The sequence below is a fragment of the Atta colombica genome, unplaced genomic scaffold (genome assembly GCF_001594045.1).
Source record: "Atta colombica isolate Treedump-2 unplaced genomic scaffold, Acol1.0 scaffold205, whole genome shotgun sequence".
Classification (NCBI taxonomy): domain Eukaryota; kingdom Metazoa; phylum Arthropoda; class Insecta; order Hymenoptera; family Formicidae; genus Atta; species Atta colombica.
The window spans coordinates 1,394,009-1,400,642 of record NW_017259300.1 but is presented as its reverse complement, the minus strand read 5'-3'; the positions used below and the strand labels follow the sequence as shown (position 1 = coordinate 1,400,642).

The 6,634-nt window shown below is 33.6% G+C and overlaps 1 protein-coding gene across 1 annotated transcript in view; it reads right to left on the bottom strand.

Moving 5' to 3' along the window:
• Window positions 1-6,634, bottom strand: part of LOC108687353 (motor neuron and pancreas homeobox protein 1-like) — a 46,113-nt gene that overhangs the window by 16,100 nt on the left and 23,379 nt on the right. The window lies entirely within an intron of this gene.

Here is a 6,634-nt window from a genome sequence, read left to right as displayed (position 1 = left end):
AAAAATATATAATTATATATGTCTTGTATAATATATATATGTATATTATAATAATACATATAAATTCATTATATATACTATAATAGGACATAATATTAGATGTGGGAAAAAGTTCGTGGCGTTTTTCCCATTAGAGGGCATTAAAAAAACGCCACGAACTTTTTCCCATACCTAATACATATAACGAAATTTCTTTATACGTCAATGAATTCGGTATTTTCCTTCAACGTTTAATTCAGGCCCCCATTGATCGGCCCGTTCATCTCGTTTCGAGTAGTCCCCTGGGCGACTGCAGTTATGCAAATCGAGATGATACACCATTAGCGGTATCCCTCCAGCGCGTCCTTCTCCGCGGAAGCCAATCAGCGTCGCGAGAGGCGCGTAATTAGCAGTTACATTATATCCTTCGGCTTTCGTGCGTACGCACACCCGCATATACACGCGCGTGTATGTACATATAGATGCGCAATACGCACACACATATAATGGTTGTTCTCGCGCTTGTTAAGATTCATAAGGCGAATGCACGTTACACGCGACCCGGTGGCCCTCATTAGAGCTCTAATTGCGTGCGATTATCCCGGCAATTACCCGGCGAATACATTACGAGTAGCCGAATCGCGATCACGCGGACGTCGCGCAGCGTCGCGTTTTGCGTCTCGCTCTCGTGCTCGACAGTCGACCTTAGCTAATCTCAAGTTACGATATACTCAGCGTGCACAGAAGCGTGCATTCGAAACTACAATCTTTAATTTAATTAACGAAAGACAGTCGAAATTTTCACCGCTTTGGCGCTTTTATGAACCTAACCGGTAAAAATAATGCTGCGTTCAGTAGAAAAAAAAACAATTTTGCAAATGTTGTAAAATTCTTTAATATGATTAGTTTTAAAACTGAGCATGTTGAATTACATTTATTTAAAATATACTATTTGAAATACAAGCAATTTTGTATTTTTTATTTCAGCGGATAATTTCACAAAAGTGTGACGTATTTTCTACTTAAAATCATAAGATTCAAAGCTTTTTGTATTTCATAATTCAAATAATAAGGTTGATTATCAATGTTAGAAATACAAATAAACATAAAATACTTTCAAAATAAAAAACATAAAATACTTTCAATCTTTTGTTATTAATACAAAATACAAAATATTTTCATGTACTCCGAACAAACACAAAATACAAAATATAATTGTCTCACCAATACTGTTTTTCAAATAAAAGTATTTCAAATACATGTGCAAGCTCTGATTAATTTAATCCCTTTAAATCCAGTGAGAAATTAAGAGCAAAACCGATTATAGAAGAATTTTACTGCATATTAAAGAATTAAATTCCTGAAACAGCTTTCTCACGCAGCCAATGGCGTTCAAGCTGGTTCAAGCTGGGCGAAGCAGTTAGCCTGAGCTCGCCGAGCAGTTGACTATGATTGATTGAATCTAAAAGTAAGAACCAATCATATTCAATCATTTGGCAAGCTGTTGGATAGTTGTTGCCCACTTGAATATGATCAATAATACATGATACTCCTTAAAGCTTCTTGACTCTCGAATTTTCATGATAAATAAGAGACCGCAAATAGATTCACGCCTGAGGTCTTTTAATAAACACCTTAATCCACTGCTGTTCGTGCCGTTCAATGTGTATGCAGCTTAACACGCGCCGACACGGCGCGTGTAACGTGCCGCTGCGCGCGAAAACTTTGTTGCCCGATAATCCATGGGGCCCCCAGAGTCACGCGAAGAAGCCTCGTCGGAATTCCACGTGGATTCGCGCCTTATTAACGACGTGCCGTCGTCGTCGTGCAGAATCCACAAGGGCAGCACGTAATAAAGTACTGTTAACAGTCCCCGAGCCCGGCCGTGTTCCACGATGTCTTCGAGCGAATCTCGAAGCCGGGTTGACGTGGAAGAGAGAAATGTGTAGCGACCGGAGAGAGAGATTGTCGAACCAGAGGAGCGCGTTTGCCTAGAAGCGTGGAATTCCATCGACTGGCGCTCACGCCTTGTTAACGTGACGCCCACAGTCAGAGTAAACGGTCCGTTGGACCGCAGAAAAAAGCCGCAACTATTTATCCGCGCGATCGTACCTTCTCTCGTACGAGACCATATTTAACGACAAAGTCGACAGCATCGATGGCGTTATTATTTATTATTCTTACGGCATTATATTATTTATTAATCATGAGAGTTTCTTCGCATACCGATGTTTATAACGACAAAGTCGAAGAATTCTATGTAATTATTTACTCACGTGCATAATTGTTGTATAATTATCGAGATACGCATATAAAAATAAACGCATAAATATGTGCGTAGAAAAATGTTTACATGAAATTAGCAGAGGCAGACGCGATCAGGAGTTGGCCTCATTTTTCTTAAGAGGAAATAAAAGTACGATGGCAGTTGTATAAATTTTCCAGTAATTCAGCTTATCTTATTCATGATGCAAAGAACAATTTGCATTACCAAGTGGCTATGAGTTTTTCTTTACGATACGACATCGGTTATGTCATTTATCTATATACCTTCTCTACATTGTTACTTGCTTTTCTTCGAATATTTGAACAACATTGATCCTAAGTGTGTGTGGAAAAACTAGAATATTTTATAAATGTCAAAAATAATATTCAACACTAGAATTAAAAACAAAGCGATAAATGTATATTATATTTTTTTTTAATATAAGTTGTATTTACGCATTAAATATTATATATAAAATTACTTTTGTAAAAAGTAAAATTCGTGAAACTGCGCAATGCACATTCTTAATACGCTAGATAAAGAAGAAATAAATTTTACAAAATTTCCGCAAGCTTCCTTGCTCGTCACTCGAATTTCCTGACACTAACAAAGTGTATGAGGCACACGCAAGAAAAGAAATGTCTGACTATGCGGCTGTATATTTTCTACGCGAGATAGTCGCGAGGATCCAAGAGGTGGAGGAGGAAATGAAGAAGGGCGATGCGGAAAGGACGAAGAGGAGAACGCGAGAAGCCTGTTTGGAACATCCCGACGGCGCGGCGGCGGTCCAAGATGGCGTCCACGCTCGGTAGTTTCCCGTTTTCTCTTATTCTCTGTCTTCTTCTCTCGGCTTAATTCCTGATACTGTCAGCCGACCCTTACCATCTTGCCCTTTTTTGGTGCGCGTTACGCCCATGGAATACGTAACGCGACGTGATATACGCACGTAGAATGCATCTGGAGCGCGCCATGCCCGATTCTACGTTTGCTTTCGCTTATACGCATGCGTAAGTGAGTGCGTGAGTACTCGAGTACGTGCGTGAGTGTGTACACATAACGCTATCGGACACCACCGAAAGACACATTGCCACCCCTCAGTCACGGATTAGCATATCAATCCCTTCGTTATATGACCCTGTCCCGTTCGCGTTCTCATTCCCTCTTTTTCCCCCTCGATCTGCGCCATTAACATTTCGCACGAGTACATAACCATTGTTACCTTCAATCGCGGCTGTACTTGATATCTCGGACTATAAGTAGTTATAGATTTTAAGTTTGCAGTCTTATTTGACACGCGAATTTTAACCAATTGGAAATTTTAATTTAGTTTAGGTCTGTTGCATCTGAACTCTCTTCGACGCAACGTTCAAATGCTAATTCCAATAAAGAAGTGAAAACTATGTTTTATTTAAGGGAGTAGAAAGCGACTCTATAGCGACGTTAACGAGAGATTAATGTAATCCTTATGTCCGACGATAATAAATATCAATACCACTAATAAATATCGTCGACGTATTGCATTAATCTATTGCGTCTGGTATTATATGACTGCTGTATTATACTACTACCACATAAATGTTGAAATACGATATTAGCTGACATATACGTTAATGAATAATGGAGTTTTTATGTATAAACCTTGCAGTCAAGATCATCAATATAATGATGATCTCTTTCTGTTTTTTTATCTTATTGGAATAATCACATGTATCATACATGCAGAATGTTTTAAACAAATGGTAAAATATTAAACGATAAACGTAGGTTATCAAATATTTTTAATAGCAAAGTATGTTTGATTGACAGAATTAGGAAGTAACGCGTTATTTGTAACGCCATTATCATTTTCGTTATTTTTTCCTATCTATTACTGTGGCTACATTTTTACAATAACGATAACGAATTCAGCTGTTATTTTTACCTCTTAATTGGGTTATCCCAATTAAGTTCGGAAAGTTCGTGCCGACTAATTTATATAATTTAATAAATATATACTAAAATTTAAATTTTCTGCGTTTCAATTTTCCTTCAACATCGGCACGAACTTTCCGGACAACCCAATATCTTTATAACTATATTCAATAGAGATTGTTTTTTTTATATACAGGATCCCGAAAGTTTTTGCCAATCGCTTTTGTAGATAGAGCTAAACTGAGTCGAAAAGTTCTCTATTCTCCATTTTACAATTTTAACAATAATTAACAAGATATTAATTACTAAAAATTAAATATTGGTCTTGAACAATTTTTTACTCAAATCAACTATCAACTTTATAAAAAATCTGCAAGAGACAAAAATCATTTATTTTCTTCTCATAAAGTTCTGAGAATTTTTCCAAAATTTTTTCAGAATTTTTTAATACCGTATTTTCTCATGTTGGTAAAAATAAGAAAATACAGTACTAAAAAGTTGAAAATATAGTACTAAAAAATTCTGAAAAAGTTCTTAGAGTCTATGAGAAAAAAATTAATGATTTTTATCTCTTGCAGTTTTTCTGTGAAGTTGAATAATTTTTTACTCGAATACTATCATAAAGTTGATAGTATTCGAGTAAAAAATTATTCAAGATCACATTTGGTAATTTTTAATAATTAATATCTTGTTAACTATTGCGAAAATTGTAAAATGGTAGAGAACTTTTGGACTCAGTTTAGTCCGCTCTATCTACACAAAAGCGATTGGCAAAGACTATCGGGACACCTTGTATATGTATATAATTGACCAGAAATAATTTATAATACAAACTTAAATATTAAAAAAATTGTTTTGTACTTCATATCTTAAGCTATTGTGATAATCACTGCCAATAGTGAAAATCTGTATATACGTATATATGTAACATAATTAAACGTATTATAAGTTTTCAGTATTGGCAGTGAATATTAAAGCTATTAAAAACAATATTAATGTTTAAAAAATTTTAATAAAATCTACGTATGTAAATTACAATTTAATTTTCTAAAGATAAACATATATTAAAACAAAATATATTAATACAAATAATTATGAAAGATTCATTAAATAATTTTAATATACAGAACAGCTTGCTATTTAGAGATTAGAGTTTTAGTATACAAGTATTTAAGTTTTAGTATACAAAAATAACAAATCGTTATTTTCTAAATTAAAAAATGGTAACATTACATTTTAAAATCAGTAAAAAGTAACAGCGTTATTTTTACAAAACAATCCAACCTTGTTGGATGGACATTATGTGACATTACGACACTAAATTAAACAGTTAAAAATATTATTATTGGACCTTATTCTTTTTTAACTGACTAGTTAATGTTTAGACTCGAAACAAATGTTTAGAGTCACTATTAAGTTCAATACAAAACATCATTGTGATAAGTATTGCTGTATTTAAAAAGAATTCTTTTTGCCATGGATTATTACTGTATGTGATCATATTCAGAATATAATCACATATAGTGATGATCCATAACAAGAAAATCTCTTTTGACAGATACTTCATACAATATATAATCTCTAAATAACCATAAATAACCTCAATGAACCCAAATGAACAAACATATTATGGAACGTATGAAACCTATGGCTATGGAATTTTTTCCAAGACAACAATAGAATCTTTAACGGCTTCTAGTTCCATAATGATGTTTGTAACTACTATATAATATTTTGTATAATGTTCTTAATAAAAAAGTTTATATTGTGATGTCTTATGTAGCACAAACTTTCAAGAGAACCAGACATTCTTAGTACGTCTCTCAGAAAAAGTATACTATGTGGAGTATCTACCGTTTCATTTTGTAACATTTGATCTGAAACATCCTGTATATACAAAGTATTTCGTAAAGATCGTGATATATAAGAGCAGAATTTTGAAATTAATTTGAGATGAAAATTCTCTACTAAAACATCAAGATTATTACCTGTATTCACTCAATTCTTATATTTAAGACTATCTTAAGTCTTAAGATGTCACGAACCAATCAGAGAGCTGTATTAGCATCTTAAGACATTACTTAAGACGGTCTTGAAATAAGAGCGGACTATGAATACCAGCCTATAATCATTTTTTGATTATAGGCTGATATTCATAGTCCGTTCTTCTTTGTCAATATCATTAATATAAAGATTATTTAAAGATAATAATATTGCTTTTACCGATAAAACGCATTGTAGATGATAACATTTTATATATAATATTGTTATATCGATATACTGACAAGAGAGATAATAGTTGGTTTTCGTCCTTAGCACTATGCCATTTTATTTTAACACTTAGATTTTAGACAATAATTCATTAATTTTATAAGTGCTTATAATTAACTCAAATAAATATAATTAACTCAAAGTGTAGTCTTTTGATATTAAAGAATCTTCAAAATAAAATCTCAAAATAATCTCAAGAATCTGCCT